Source organism: Scyliorhinus torazame, chromosome 7, assembly GCF_047496885.1.
Source record: "Scyliorhinus torazame isolate Kashiwa2021f chromosome 7, sScyTor2.1, whole genome shotgun sequence".
Taxonomy (NCBI): Eukaryota; Metazoa; Chordata; class Chondrichthyes; order Carcharhiniformes; family Scyliorhinidae; genus Scyliorhinus; species Scyliorhinus torazame.
The window spans coordinates 178,592,761-178,608,809 of NC_092713.1; positions in this window are offsets into that span (position 1 = coordinate 178,592,761).

Consider the following 16,049-nt stretch of genomic DNA (forward strand, 5'->3'; position numbering starts at 1 on the left):
GGGAGCGAATGTTTCTCAGTGGGGAGTGAATGTTTCTCACGGGAGGGAATGTTTCTCACTGTGGAGTGAATGTTTCCCACTGTGGAGTGAATGTTTCTCACTGGGGAGTGACTGTTTCTCACTGGGGAGTGACTGTTTCTCAGTGGGGAGCGAATGCTTTTCAGTGGATTGCGGATGTTTCTCACTGGGGAGGGAATTTTTCTCATTGGGGAGTGAATGTTTCTCACTGGAGAATGAATGTTTCTCACAAAGGAGTGAATGTTTCTCATTGGGGAGCGAATGTTTCTCACTGGGGAGAGAATGTTTCTCATAGGGGAGGGAATGTTTCTCACTGGGGAGGGAATGTTTCTCTCAGGGGAGTAAATGTTTGTCACTGGAGAGTAAATGTTTCTCATTGGAGAGTGAATGTTTCTCATTGGGGAGTGAATGTTTTCATTGGGGAGTGAATGTTTCTCATTGGGGAGTGAATGTTTCTCATTGGGGAGTGAATGTTTCTCATTGGGGAGTGAATGGTTCTCGCTCGGGAGTGAAAGTTTCTCGCTGGGGAGTGAAAGTTTCTCAGAGGAGTGGATGTTTCTCAGTGGGGATCGAATGTTTCTCATTGGGGAGTTAATGTTTCTCATTGGCGAGTGAATGGTTCTCATTGGCGAGTGAATGTTTCTCACAGAGGAGTGAATGTTTCTCACTGGGGAGTTAAGTTTCTCATGGGGAGAGAATGTTTCTGACTGGGGAGTGAATGTTTCTCATTGAGGCGTGAATATTTCTCATTGGGGAATGAATGTTTCTACAGAGGATTGAATGTTTCTCACTGGGGAGCGAATGTTTCTCATTGGGGTATGAATGTTTCTCACTGGGGAGTGAATGTTTCTCACTGGGGAGTGAATGTTTCTCACTGCGGAGTGAATGTTTCTCACTGTGGAGCGAATGTTTCCCACTGGGGAGTGAATGTTTATCATTGGGGAGTGAATGTTTATCATTGGGGAGTGAATGTTTCTCACCTGAGGAGTGAATGTTTCTCACTGGGGAGTTAAGTTTCTCATGGGGAGAGAATGTTTCTGACTGGGGAGTGAATGTTTCTCATTGAGGCGTGAATATTTCTCATTGGGGAGTGAATGTTTCTACAGAGGATTGAATGATTCTCACTGGGGAGCGAATGTTTCTCATTGGGGAATGAATGTTTCTCACTGGGGAGTGAATGTTTCTCACTGGGGAGTGAATGTTTCCCACTGGGGAGTGAATGTTTCTCACTGGGGAGCGAATGTTTATCACTGGGGAGCGAATGTTTCCTAGTGGGGAGGCAATGTTTCTCACTGCGGAGTGAATGTTTCTCACTGCGCAGCGAATGTTTCTCACGGCGGAGTGAATGTTTCTCACTGTGGAGTGAATGTTTCTCACTGTGGAGCGAATGTTTCTCACTGGGGAGTGAATGTTTATCATTGGGGAGTGAATCTTTATCATTGGGGAGTGAATGTTTCTCACCTGAGGAGTGAATGTTTCTCACTGGGGAGTTAAGTTTCTCATGGGGAGAGAATGTTTCTGACTGGGGAGTGAATGTTTCTCATTGAGGCGTGAAGATTTCTCATTGGGGAGTGAATGTTTCGACAGAGGATTGAATGATTCTCACTGGGGAGCGAATGTTTCTCATTGGGGAATGAATGTTTCTCACTGGGGAGTGAATGTTTCTCACTGGGGAGTGAATGTTTCTCATTGGGGAGTGAATGTTTCTCATTGGGGAGTGAAAGGATCTCACTGGGGAGTGAATGTTTCTCACAGAGGAGTGAAAGATTCTCACAGAGGAGTGTATGTTTCTCACAGAGGAGTGAATATTTCTCACTGGGGAGTGAGTGTTTCTCGCTGGGAAGTGACTGTTTCTCACCGGGGAGTGAATGTTTCTCACTGGGGTGTGAATGTTTCACACTGGGGAGTGAATGTTTCACACAGAGGAGTGAATATTTCTCACTGGGGAGTGAGTGTTTCTCGCTGGGAAGTGACTGTTTCTCACTGTGGAGTGAATGTTTCTCACTGTGGAGCGAATGTTTCTCACTGGGGAATGAATGTTTATCATTGGGGAGTGAATCTTTATCATTGGGGAGTGAATGTTTCTCACCTGAGGAGTGAATGTTTCTCACTGGGGAGTTAAGTTTCTCATGGGGAGAGAATGTTTCTGACTGGGGAGTGAATGTTTCTCATTGAGGCGTGAATATTTCTCATTGGGGAGTGAATGTTTCTACAGAGGATTGAATGATTCTCACTGGGGAGCGAATGTTTCTCATTGGGGAATGAATGTTTCTCACTGGGGAGTGAATGTTTCTCACTGGGGAGTGAATGTTTCTCACTGGGGAGTGAATGTTTCCCACTGGGGAGTGAATGTTTCTCTTTGGGGTGTGAATGTTTCTCACTGGGGAGTGAAGGTTTCTCGCTGGGGAGTGAAAGTTTCTCAGAGGAGTGGATGTTTCTCAGTTGGGATCGAATGTTTCTCATTGGGGAGTGAATGTTTCTCATTGGGGAGTGAATGGTTCTCACAGAGGAGTGAATGTTTCTCACAGAGGAGTGAATGTTTCTCACAGGAGTGAATGTTACTCACAGAGGAGTGAATGTTTATCACAGAGGAGTGAATGTTTCTCACAGAGGAGTGAATGTTTCTCACAGAGGAGTGAATGTTTCTCACAGAGGAGTGAATGTTTCTCACAAAGGAATGAATGTTTCTCACAAAGGAGTGAATGTTCCTAACAGAGGAGTGAATGTTTCTCAGTGGGGAGCGAATGTTTCTCAGTGGGAAGCGATTGTTTCTCACTGCGCAGCGAATGTTTCTCACGGCGGAGTGAATGATTCTCACTGGGGAGTGAATGTTTCTCACTGGGGAGTGAATGTTTCCCACTGGGGAGTGAATGTTTCTCTTTGGGGAGTGAATGTTTCTCACTGGGGAGTGAAGGTTTCTCGCTGGGGAGTGAAAGTTTCTCAGAGGAGTAGATGTTTCTCAGTTGGGATCGAATGTTTCTCATTGGGGAGTGAATGTTACTCACAGAGGAGTGAATGTTTATCACAGAGGAGTGAATGTTTCTCACAGAGGAGTGAATGTTTATCACAAAGGAGTGAATGTTTCTCACAAAGGAGTGAATGTTCCTAACAGAGGAGTGAATGTTTCTCAGTGGGGAGCGAATGTTTCTCAGTGGGAAGCGATTGTTTCTCACTGCGGAGGGAATGTTTCTCACTGGGGAGTGAATGTTTCTCACAGAGGAGTGAATGTTTCTCACAGAGGAGTGAATGTTTCTCACAAAGGAGTGAATGTTTCTCGCTGGGGAGTGAATGTTCCTAACAGAGGAGTGAATGTTTCTCAGTGGGGAGCGAATGTTTCTCAGTGGGAAGCGATTGTTTCTCACTGCGGAGGGAATGTTTTTCACTGGGGAGTGAATGTTTCTCACTGGGGAGTGAATGTTTCTCACTGGGGAGTGAAGGTTTCTCACTGCGGAGTGAAGGTTTCTCACTGCGGAGTGAAGGTTTCTCACTGGGGAGTGAAGGTTTCTCACTGCGGAGTGAATGTTTCTCACTGGGGAGTGAATGTTTCTCACTGGGAAGTGAATGTTTCTCACTGGGGAGTGAATGTTTCTCACTGGGGAGTGAATGTTTCTCAGTGGGGAGCGAATGCTTTTCAGTGGATTGCGGATGTTTCTCACTGGGGAGGGAATTTTTCTCATTGGGGAGTGAATGTTTCGCACTGGAGAATGAATGTTTCTCACAAAGGAGTGAATGTTTCTCATTGGGGAGCGAATGTTTCTCACTGGGGAGAGAATGTTTCTCATAGGGGAGGGAATGTTTCTCACTGGGGAGGGAATGTTTCTCTCAGGGGAGTAAATGTTTGTCACTGGAGAGTAAATGTTTCTCATTGGAGAGTGAATGTTTCTCATTGGGGAGTGAATGTTTTCATTGGGGAGTGAATGTTTCTCATTGGGGAGTGAATGTTTCTCATTGGGGAGTGAATGTTTCTCATTGGGGAGTGAATGGTTCTCGCTCGGGAGTGAAAGTTTCTCGCTGGGGAGTGAAAGTTTCTCAGAGGAGTGGATGTTTCTCAGTGGGGATCGAATGTTTCTCATTGGGGAGTTAATGTTTCTCATTGGCGAGTGAATGGTTCTCATTGGGGAGTGAATGTTTCTCACAGAGGAGTGAATGTTTCTCACTGGGGAGTTAAGTTTCTAATGGGGAGAGAATGTTTCTGACTGGGGAGTGAATGTTTCTCATTGAGGCGTGAATATTTCTCATTGGGGAGTGAATGTTTCTACAGAGGATTGAATGTTTCTCACTGGGGAGCGAATGTTTCTCATTGGGGTATGAATGTTTCTCACTGGGGAGTGAATGTTTCTCACTGGGGAGTGAATGTTTCTCACTGCGGAGTGAATGTTTCTCACTGCGGAGCGAATGTTTCTCACGGCGGAGTGAATGTTTCTCACTGTGGAGTGAATGTTTATCATTGGGGAGTGAATCTTTATCATTGGGGAGTGAATGTTTCTCACCTGAGGAGTGAATGTTTCTCACTGGGGAGTTAAGTTTCTCATGGGGAGAGAATGTTTCTGACTGGGGAGTGAATGTTTCTCATTGAGGCGTGAATATTTCTCATTGGGGAGTGAATGTTTCTACAGAGGATTGAATGATTCTCACTGGGGAGCGAATGTTTCTCTTTGGGGAATGAATGTTTCTCACTGGGGAGTGAATGTTTCTCACTGGGGAGTGAATGTTTCTCACTGGGAAGTGAATGTTTCCCACTGGGGAGTGAATGTTTCTCACTGTGGAGTGAATGTTTATCACAGAGGAGTGAATGTTTCTCACAGAGGAGTGAATGTTTCTCACAGAGGAGTGAATGTTTCTCTCTGGGGAGTGAATCTTTCTCACTGGGGATTGAAAGTTTCTCATTTAGTAGTGAATGTTTCTCACTGGTGAGTGAGTGGTTCTCACTGGGGAGTGAATGTTTCTCATTGGGGAGTGAATGTTTCACACTTGGGAGTGAATGTTTCACACTGGGGAGCGAATGTTTCTCACTGGGGAGCGAATGTTTCTCACTGGGGAGCGAATGTTTCTCACTGCGGAGTGAATGTTTCTCACTGCGCAGCGAATGTTTCTCACAGCGGAGTGAATGTTTCTCACTGCGCAGCGAATGTTTCTCACGGCGGAGTGAATGTTTCTCACTGTGGAGTGAATGTTTCTCACTGTGGAGCGAATGTTTCTCACTGGGGAGTGAATGTTTCCCACTGGGGAGTGAATGTTTCTCACATGGGAGCGAATGTTTATCACTGGGGAGCGAATGTTTCCTAGTGGGGAGGCAATGTTTCTCACTGCGGAGTGAATGTTTCTCACTGCGCAGCGAATGTTTCTCACGGCGGAGTGAATGTTTCTCACTGTGGAGTGAATGTTTCTCACTGTGGAGCGAATGTTTCTCACTGGGGAGTGAATGTTTATCATTGGGGAGTGAATCTTTGTCATTGGGGAGTGAATGTTTCTCACCTGAGGAGTGAATGTTTCTCACTGGGGAGTTAAGTTTCTCATGGGGAGAGAATGTTTCTCATTGAGGCGTGAATATTTCTCATTGGGGAGTGAATGTTTCTGCAGAGGATTGAATGATTCTCACTGGGGAGCGAATGTTTCTCATTGGGGAATGAATGTTTCTCACTGGGGAGTGAATGTTTCTCACTGGGGAGTGAATGTTTCTCATTGGGGAGTGAATGTTTCTCATTGGGGAGTGAAAGGATCTCACTGGGGAGTGAATGTTTCTCACAGAGGAGTGAAAGATTCTCACAGAGGAGTGTATGTTTCTCACAGAGGAGTGAATATTTCTCACTGGGGAGTGAGTGTTTCTCGCTGGGAAGTGACTGTTTCTCGCTGGGGAGTGAATGTTTCTCACTGGGGTGTGAATGTTTCACACTGGGGAGTGAATGTTTCACACAGAGGAGTGAATATTTCTCACTGGGGAGTGAGTGTTTCTCGCTGGGAAGTGACTGTTTCTCACTGGGGAGTGAATGTTTCTCATTGGGGAGTGAATGTTTCACACTGGGGAGTGAATGTATCACACTGGGGAGCGAATGTTTCTCACTGGGGAGCGAATGTTTCTCACGGCGGAGTGAATGTTTCTCACTGGGGAGGCAATGTTTCTCACGGCGGAGTGAATGTTTCTCACTGTGGAGTGAATGTTTCTCACTGGGGAGTGAATGTTTATCATTGGGGAGTGAATCTTTATCATTGGGGAGTGAATGTTTCTCACCTGAGGAGTGAATGTTTCTCACTGGGGAGAGAATGTTTCTGACTGGGGAGTGAATGTTTCTCATTGAGGCGTGAATATTTCTCATTGGGGAGTGAATGTTTCTACAGAGGATTGAATGATTCTCACTGGGGAGCGAATGTTTCTCATTGGGGAATGAATGTTTCTCACTGGGGAGTGAATGTTTCTCACTGGGGAGTGAATGTTTCTCACTGGGGAGTGAATGTTTCTCACTGGGGAGTGAATGTTTCCCACTGGGGAGTGAATGTTTCCCACTGGGGAGTGAATGTTTCTCACTGGGGAGCGAATGTTTATCACTGGGGAGCGAATGTTTCCTAGTGGGGACGCAATGTTTCTCACTGCGGAGTGAATGTTTCTCACTGCGCAGCGAATGTTTCTCACGGCGGAGTGAATGTTTCTCACTGTGGAACGAATGTTTCTCATTGGGGAGTGAATGTTTATCATTGGGGAGTGAATGTTTCTGACTGGGGGGGTCAATATTTCTCACGGGGGAGTGAATGTTTCTAACTGGCGACTGAATGTTTCTCACTGGGGAGTGAATGTTTCTCACTGGGGACTGAATGTTTCTCACAGAGGAGTGAATGTTTCTCACAGAGCAGTGAATGTTTCTCACTGGGGACTGAATGTTTCTCACTGGGGAGTGAATGTTTCTCACTGGGGAGTGAATGTTTCTCACTGGGGAGTGAATGTTTCTCACCTGGGACTGAATGTTTCTCACTGGGGAGTGAATGCTTCTCACCTGGGACTGAATGTTTCTCACTGGGGAGTCAATGTTTCTCACTGGGGAGTCAATGTTTCTCACCTGGGACTGAATGTTTCTCACTGGGGAGTGAGTGTTTCTCACCTGGGACTGAATGTTTCTCACTGGAGAGTGAAAGTTTCTCATTGGGGAGTGAATGTTTCTCATTGGGGAGTGAATGTTTCACATTGGGGAGTGGATGTTTCTCATTGGGGGGTGGATGTTTCTCATTGGGGGGTGAATGTTTCGCACTGGGGAGTGAATGTATCTCATTGTGGAGAGAATGTTTCTCATTGGGGAGTTAAAGTTTCTCATTTGGGAGTGAATCTTTCTCATTAGGGTGGGAAAGTTTCTCATTGGGGAGGGAATGTTTCTCATTGGGGAGTGAATGTTTCTCATAAATTAGTGAATGTTTCTCACTGGGGAGTGAATGTTTCTCACTGGGGAGTGAATGTTTCTCACTCGGGCGTGAATGTTTCTCATTCGGGAGTGAATGTTTCTCACTCGGGAGTGAATGTTTCTCATTGGGGAGTGAATGTTTCTCACAGAGGAGTGAATGTTTCTCAGAGGAGTGAATGTTTCTCACAGAGGAGTGAATGTTTCTCGCTGGGGAGTGAATGTTTCTCGCTGGGGAGTGAATGTTAAACGCTGGGGACTGAATGGTTCTCAATCGGGAGTGAATGTTTCTCACAGAGGAGTGAATGTTTCTCATAGAGGAGTGAAGGTTTCTCACAGAGGAGTGAATGTTTCTCACAGAGGAGTGAATGTTTCTCGCTGGGGAGGGATTGTTTCGCACTGGGGAGTGAATGTTTCTCGCTGGGGAGTGAATGTTTCTCACTGGGGGGGTCAATATTTCTCACGGGGGAGTGAATGTTTCTCACTGGGGACTGAATGTTTCTCACTGGGGAGTGAATGTTTCTCACAGAGGAGTGAATGTTTCTCACAGAGGAGTGAATGTTTCTCACAGATGAGTGAATGTTTCTCACTGGGGACTGACTGTTTCTCACTGGGGAGTGAATGTTTCTCACTGGGGAGTGAATGTTTCTCACTGGGGAGTGAATGTTTCTCACTGAGGACTGAATGTTGCTCACTGGGGAGTGAATGTTTCTCATTGGTGAGTGCATGTTTCTCATTGGTGAGTGCATGTTTCTCATTGAGGAGTGGATATTTCTCATTGGGGGGTGAAGGTTTCTCACTGGGGAGTGAAGATATCTCATTGTGGAGGGAATGTTTCTTACTGGGGAGGTAAATTTTCTCATTGGAGATTGAATGTTTCCCACTGGGGAGTGAATGTTTCTCATTGGGGAGTGAATGTTTATCATTGGGGAGTCAAAGTTTCTCATTTGGGAGTGAATGTTTCTCATTGGGGAGTGAATGTTTCTCATTGGGCAGTGAATGTTTCTCATTGGGGAGTGAATGATTCTCATTGGGGAGTGAATGTTTCTCATTGGGGAGTGAATGTTTCTCACTGGGGAGTGAATGTATCTCACTGTGGAGGGAATGTTTCTTACTGGGGAGGGAAAGTTTCTCATTGGAGATTGAATGTTTCCCACTGGGGAGTGAATGTTTCTCATTGGGGAGTGAATGTTTCTCATTGGGGAGTGAATGGTTCTCATTGGGGAGTGAATGTTTCTCACAGAGGAGTGAATGTTTCTCGCTGGGGAGTGAATGTTTCTCGCTGGGGAGTGAATGTTAAACGCTGGGGACTGAATAGTTCTCAATCGGGAGTGAATGTTTCTCACAGAGAAGTGAATGTTTCTCACAGAGTGAATGTTTCTCACTGGGGAGGGAATGTTTCTCGCTGGGGAGTGAATGTTTCTGACTGTGGGGGTCAATATTTCTCACGGGGGAGTGAATGTTTCTAACTGGCGACTGAATGTTTCTCACTGGGGAGTGAATGTTTCTCACTGGGGACTGAATGTTTACTCACAGAGGAGCGAATGTTTCTCACAGAGGAGTGAATGTTTCTCACTGGGGACTGAATGTTTCTCACTGGGGAGTGAATGTTTCTCACCTGGGGAGTCAATGTTTCTCACCTGGGAGTGAATGTTTCTCACTGGGGAGTGAATGTTTCTCACCTGGGACTGAATGTTTCTCACTGGGGAGTGAATGTTTCTCACCTGGGACTGAATGTTTCTCACTGGGGAGTCAATGTTTCTCACTGGGGAGTCAATGTTTCTCACCTGGGACTGAATGTTTCTCACTGGGGAGTGAATGTTTCTCACCTGGGACTGAATGTTTCTCACTGGAGAGTGAAAGTTTCTCATTGGGCAGTGAATGTTTCTCATTGGGGAGTGAATGTTTCTCATTGGGGAGTGGATGTTTCTCATTGGGGGGTCAATGTTTCTCACTGGGGAGTGAATGTATCTCATTGTGGAGTGAATGTTTCTCATTGGGGAGTGAATGATTCTCACTTTGGAGTGAATGATTCTCACTTTGGAGTGAATGTTTCTCACTGGGGAGTGAATGTTTATCATTGGGGAGTGAATGTTTCTCACAGAGGAGAGAATGTTTCTCATTGGGGAGTGAATGTTTCTCGTTGGGGTGTGAATGTTTCACACTGGGGAGTGAATGTTTCTCACAGAGGAGTGAATGTTTCTCATTGGGGAGTGAATGTTTCTCGTTGGGGTGTGAATGTTTCACACTGGGAAATGAATGTTTCTCACAGAGGAGTGAATGTTTCTCATTGGGGAATGAATGTTTCTCATTGGGGAGTGAATGATTCTCACAGAGGAGTGAATGTTTCTCACAGTGGAGTGAATGTTTCTCACTGGGGAGCGAATGTTTCTCCCTGGGGAGTGCATGTTTCTTATTGGGGTGTGAATGTTTCTCATTGTGGAGGGAATGTTTCTCACTGGGGAGTGAATGTGTCTCATTGGGGAGTGAATCTTTCTCATTTGGGAGTGAATCTTTCTCATTAGGGTGGGAAAGTTTCTCATTGGGGAGGGAATGTTTCTCATTGGGGAGTGAATGTTTCTCACTGGGGAGTGAATGTTTCTCACTCGGGAGTGAATGTTTCTCACTCGGGAGTGAATGTTTCTCATTCGGGAGTGAATGTTTCTCACAGAGGACTGAATGTTTCTCACAGAGGAGTGAATGTTTCTCGCTGGGGAGTGAATGTTTCTCACTGGGGAGTGAATGTTCAACGCTGGGGACTGAATGGTTCTCAATCGGGAGTGAATGTTTCTCACAGAGGAGTGAATGTTTCTCACAGAGGAGTGAATGTTTCTCACAGAGGAGTGAATGTTTCTCACAGAGGAGTGAATGTTTCTCACAGAGGAGTGAATGTTTCTCGCTGGGGAGGGAATGTTTCGCACTGGGGAGTGAATGTTTCTCGCTGGGGAGTGAATGTTTCTCACTGGGGGGGTCAATATTTCTCACGGGGGAGTGAATGTTTCTCACTGGGGAGTGAATGTTTCTCACAGGGGAGTGAATGTTTCTCACAGGGGAGTGAATGTTTCTCACTGGGGGGGTCAATATTTCTCACGGGGGAGTGAATGTTTCTCACTGGGGAGTGAATGTTTCTCACTGGGGAGTGAATGTTTCTCACAGGGGAGTGAATGTTTCTCACAGAGGAGGGAATGTTTCTCACAGATGAGTGAATGTTTCTCACTGGGGACTGACTGTTTCTCACTGTGGAGTGAATGTTTCTCACTGGGGAGTGAATGTTTCTCACTGAGGACTGAATGTTTCTCACTGGGGAGTGAATGTTTCTCATTGGTGAGTGCATGTTTCTCTTTGGGGAGTGGATATTTCTCATTGGGGGGTGAAAGTTTCTCACTGGGGAGTGAAGATATCTCATTGTGGAGGGAATGTTTCTTACTGGGGAGGGAAATTTTCTCATTGGAGATTGAATGTTTCCCACTGGGGAGTGAATGTTTCTCATTGGGGAGTGAATGTTTATCATTGGGGAGTCAAAGTTTCTCATTTGCGAGTGAATGTTTCTCACTGGGGAGTGAATGTATCTCATTGTGGAGGGAATGTTTCTTACTGGGGAGGGAAAGTTTCTCATTGGAGATTGAATGTTTCCCACTGGGGAGTGAATGTTTCTCATTGGGCAGTGAATGTTTCTCATTGGGGAGTGAATGATTCTCATTGGGGAGTGAATGTTTCTCATTGGGGAGTGAATGTTTCTCATTGGGGAGTGAATGTTTCTCACTGGGGAGTGAATGTTTCTCACTGGGGAGTGAATGTATCTCATTGTGGAGGGAATGTTTCTTACTGGGGAGGGAAAGTTTCTCATTGGAGATTGAATGTTTCCCACTGGGGAGTGAATGTTTCTCATTGGGGAGTGAATGGTTCTCATTGGGGAGTGAATGTTTCTCACAGGGGAGTGAATGTTAAACGCTGGGGACTGAATAGTTCTCAATCGGGAGTGAATGTTTCTCACAGTAGTGAATGTTTCTCACAGAGGAGTGAATGTTTCTCACAGAGGAGTGAATGTTTCTCACAGAGGAGTGAATGTTTCTCGCTGGGGAGGGATTGTTTCGCACTGGGGAGTGAATGTTTCTCGCTGGGGAGTGAATGTTTCTCACTGGGGGGGTCAATATTTCTCACGGGGGAGTGAATGTTTCTCACTGGGGACTGAATGTTTCTCACTGGGGAGTGAATGTTTCTCACAGAGGAGTGAATGTTTCTCACAGAGGAGTGAATGTTTCTCACAGATGAGTGAATGTTTCTCACTGGGGACTGACTGTTTCTCACTGGGGAGTGAATGTTTCTCACTGGGGAGTGAATGTTTCTCACTGGGGAGTGAATGTTTCTCACTGAGGACTGAATGTTGCTCACTGGGGAGTGAATGTTTCTCATTGGTGAGTGCATGTTTCTCATTGGTGAGTGCATGTTTCTCATTGAGGAGTGGATATTTCTCATTGGGGGGTGAAGGTTTCTCACTGGGGAGTGAAGATATCTCATTGTGGAGGGAATGTTTCTTACTGGGGAGGTAAATTTTCTCATTGGAGATTGAATGTTTCCCACTGGGGAGTGAATGTTTCTCATTGGGGAGTGAATGTTTATCATTGGGGAGTCAAAGTTTCTCATTTGGGAGTGAATGTTTCTCATTGGGGAGTGAATGTTTCTCATTGGGCAGTGAATGTTTCTCATTGGGGAGTGAATGATTCTCATTGGGGAGTGAATGTTTCTCATTGGGGAGTGAATGTTTCTCACTGGGGAGTGAATGTATCTCACTGTGGAGGGAATGTTTCTTACTGGGGAGGGAAAGTTTCTCATTGGAGATTGAATGTTTCCCACTGGGGAGTGAATGTTTCTCATTGGGGAGTGAATGTTTCTCATTGGGGAGTGAATGGTTCTCATTGGGGAGTGAATGTTTCTCACAGAGGAGTGAATGTTTCTCGCTGGGGAGTGAATGTTTCTCGCTGGGGAGTGAATGTTAAACGCTGGGGACTGAATAGTTCTCAATCGGGAGTGAATGTTTCTCACAGAGAAGTGAATGTTTCTCACAGAGTGAATGTTTCTCACTGGGGAGGGAATGTTTCTCGCTGGGGAGTGAATGTTTCTGACTGTGGGGGTCAATATTTCTCACGGGGGAGTGAATGTTTCTAACTGGCGACTGAATGTTTCTCACTGGGGAGTGAATGTTTCTCACTGGGGACTGAATGTTTACTCACAGAGGAGCGAATGTTTCTCACAGAGGAGTGAATGTTTCTCACTGGGGACTGAATGTTTCTCACTGGGGAGTGAATGTTTCTCACCTGGGGAGTCAATGTTTCTCACCTGGGAGTGAATGTTTCTCACTGGGGAGTGAATGTTTCTCACCTGGGACTGAATGTTTCTCACTGGGGAGTGAATGTTTCTCACCTGGGACTGAATGTTTCTCACTGGGGAGTCAATGTTTCTCACTGGGGAGTCAATGTTTCTCACCTGGGACTGAATGTTTCTCACTGGGGAGTGAATGTTTCTCACCTGGGACTGAATGTTTCTCACTGGAGAGTGAAAGTTTCTCATTGGGCAGTGAATGTTTCTCATTGGGGAGTGAATGTTTCTCATTGGGGAGTGGATGTTTCTCATTGGGGGGTCAATGTTTCTCACTGGGGAGTGAATGTATCTCATTGTGGAGTGAATGTTTCTCATTGGGGAGTGAATGATTCTCACTTTGGAGTGAATGATTCTCACTTTGGAGTGAATGTTTCTCACTGGGGAGTGAATGTTTATCATTGGGGAGTGAATGTTTCTCACAGAGGAGAGAATGTTTCTCATTGGGGAGTGAATGTTTCTCGTTGGGGTGTGAATGTTTCACACTGGGGAGTGAATGTTTCTCACAGAGGAGTGAATGTTTCTCATTGGGGAGTGAATGTTTCTCGTTGGGGTGTGAATGTTTCACACTGGGAAATGAATGTTTCTCACAGAGGAGTGAATGTTTCTCATTGGGGAATGAATGTTTCTCATTGGGGAGTGAATGATTCTCACAGAGGAGTGAATGTTTCTCACAGTGGAGTGAATGTTTCTCACTGGGGAGCGAATGTTTCTCCCTGGGGAGTGCATGTTTCTTATTGGGGTGTGAATGTTTCTCATTGTGGAGGGAATGTTTCTCACTGGGGAGTGAATGTGTCTCATTGGGGAGTGAATCTTTCTCATTTGGGAGTGAATCTTTCTCATTAGGGTGGGAAAGTTTCTCATTGGGGAGGGAATGTTTCTCATTGGGGAGTGAATGTTTCTCACTGGGGAGTGAATGTTTCTCACTCGGGAGTGAATGTTTCTCACTCGGGAGTGAATGTTTCTCATTCGGGAGTGAATGTTTCTCACAGAGGACTGAATGTTTCTCACAGAGGAGTGAATGTTTCTCGCTGGGGAGTGAATGTTTCTCACTGGGGAGTGAATGTTCAACGCTGGGGACTGAATGGTTCTCAATCGGGAGTGAATGTTTCTCACAGAGGAGTGAATGTTTCTCACAGAGGAGTGAATGTTTCTCACAGAGGAGTGAATGTTTCTCACAGAGGAGTGAATGTTTCTCACAGAGGAGTGAATGTTTCTCGCTGGGGAGGGAATGTTTCGCACTGGGGAGTGAATGTTTCTCGCTGGGGAGTGAATGTTTCTCACTGGGGGGGTCAATATTTCTCACGGGGGAGTGAATGTTTCTCACTGGGGAGTGAATGTTTCTCACAGGGGAGTGAATGTTTCTCACAGGGGAGTGAATGTTTCTCACTGGGGGGGTCAATATTTCTCACGGGGGAGTGAATGTTTCTCACTGGGGAGTGAATGTTTCTCACTGGGGAGTGAATGTTTCTCACAGGGGAGTGAATGTTTCTCACAGAGGAGGGAATGTTTCTCACAGATGAGTGAATGTTTCTCACTGGGGACTGACTGTTTCTCACTGTGGAGTGAATGTTTCTCACTGGGGAGTGAATGTTTCTCACTGAGGACTGAATGTTTCTCACTGGGGAGTGAATGTTTCTCATTGGTGAGTGCATGTTTCTCTTTGGGGAGTGGATATTTCTCATTGGGGGGTGAAAGTTTCTCACTGGGGAGTGAAGATATCTCATTGTGGAGGGAATGTTTCTTACTGGGGAGGGAAATTTTCTCATTGGAGATTGAATGTTTCCCACTGGGGAGTGAATGTTTCTCATTGGGGAGTGAATGTTTATCATTGGGGAGTCAAAGTTTCTCATTTGCGAGTGAATGTTTCTCACTGGGGAGTGAATGTATCTCATTGTGGAGGGAATGTTTCTTACTGGGGAGGGAAAGTTTCTCATTGGAGATTGAATGTTTCCCACTGGGGAGTGAATGTTTCTCATTGGGCAGTGAATGTTTCTCATTGGGGAGTGAATGATTCTCATTGGGGAGTGAATGTTTCTCATTGGGGAGTGAATGTTTCTCATTGGGGAGTGAATGTTTCTCACTGGGGAGTGAATGTTTCTCACTGGGGAGTGAATGTATCTCATTGTGGAGGGAATGTTTCTTACTGGGGAGGGAAAGTTTCTCATTGGAGATTGAATGTTTCCCACTGGGGAGTGAATGTTTCTCATTGGGGAGTGAATGGTTCTCATTGGGGAGTGAATGTTTCTCACAGGGGAGTGAATGTTAAACGCTGGGGACTGAATAGTTCTCAATCGGGAGTGAATGTTTCTCACAGTAGTGAATGTTTCTCACAGAGGAGTGAATGTTTCTCACAGAGGAGTGAATGTTTCTCACAGAGTGAATGTTTCTTGCTGGGGAGGGAATGTTTCGCACTGGGGAGTGAATGTTTCTGACTGGGGGGGTCAATATTTCTCACGGGGGAGTGAATGTTTCTAACTGGCGACTGAATGTTTCTCACTGGGGAGTGAATGTTTCTCACTGGGGACTGAATGTTTCTCACAGAGGAGTGAATGTTTCTCACAGAGGAGTGAATGTTTCTCACTGGGGACTGAATGTTTCTCACTGGGGAGTGAATGTTTCTCACTGGGGAGTGAATGTTTCTCACTGGGGAGTGAATGTTTCTCACTGGGGAGTGAATGTTTCTCACTGGGGAGTGAATGTTTCTCACCTGGGACTGAATGTTTCTCACTGGGGAGTGAATGCTTCTCACTGGGGAGTGAATGCTTCTCACCTGGGACTGAATGTTTCTCACTGGGGAGTCAATGTTTCGCACCTGGGACTGAATGTTTCTCACCTGGGACTGAATGTTTCTCACTGGGGAGTGAATGTTTCTCACCTGGGACTGAATGTTTCTCACTGGAGAGTGAAAGTTTCTCATTGGGGAGTGAATGTTTCTCATTGGGGAGTGAATGTTTCACATTGGGGAGTGGATGTTTCTCATTGGGGGGTGAATGTTTCGCACTGGGGAGTGAATGTATCTCATTGTGGAGAGAATGTTTCTCATTGGGGAGTCAAAGTTTCTCATTTGGGAGTGAATCTTTCTCATTAGGCTGGGAAAGTTTCTCATTGGGGAGGGAATGTTTCTCATTGGGGAGTGAATGTTTCTCATAAATTAGTGAATGTTTCTCACTGGGGAGTGAATGTTTCTCACTGGGGAGTGAATGTTTCTCACTCGGGCGTGAATGTTTCTCATTCGGGAGTGAATGTTTCTCACTCGGGAGTGAATGTTTC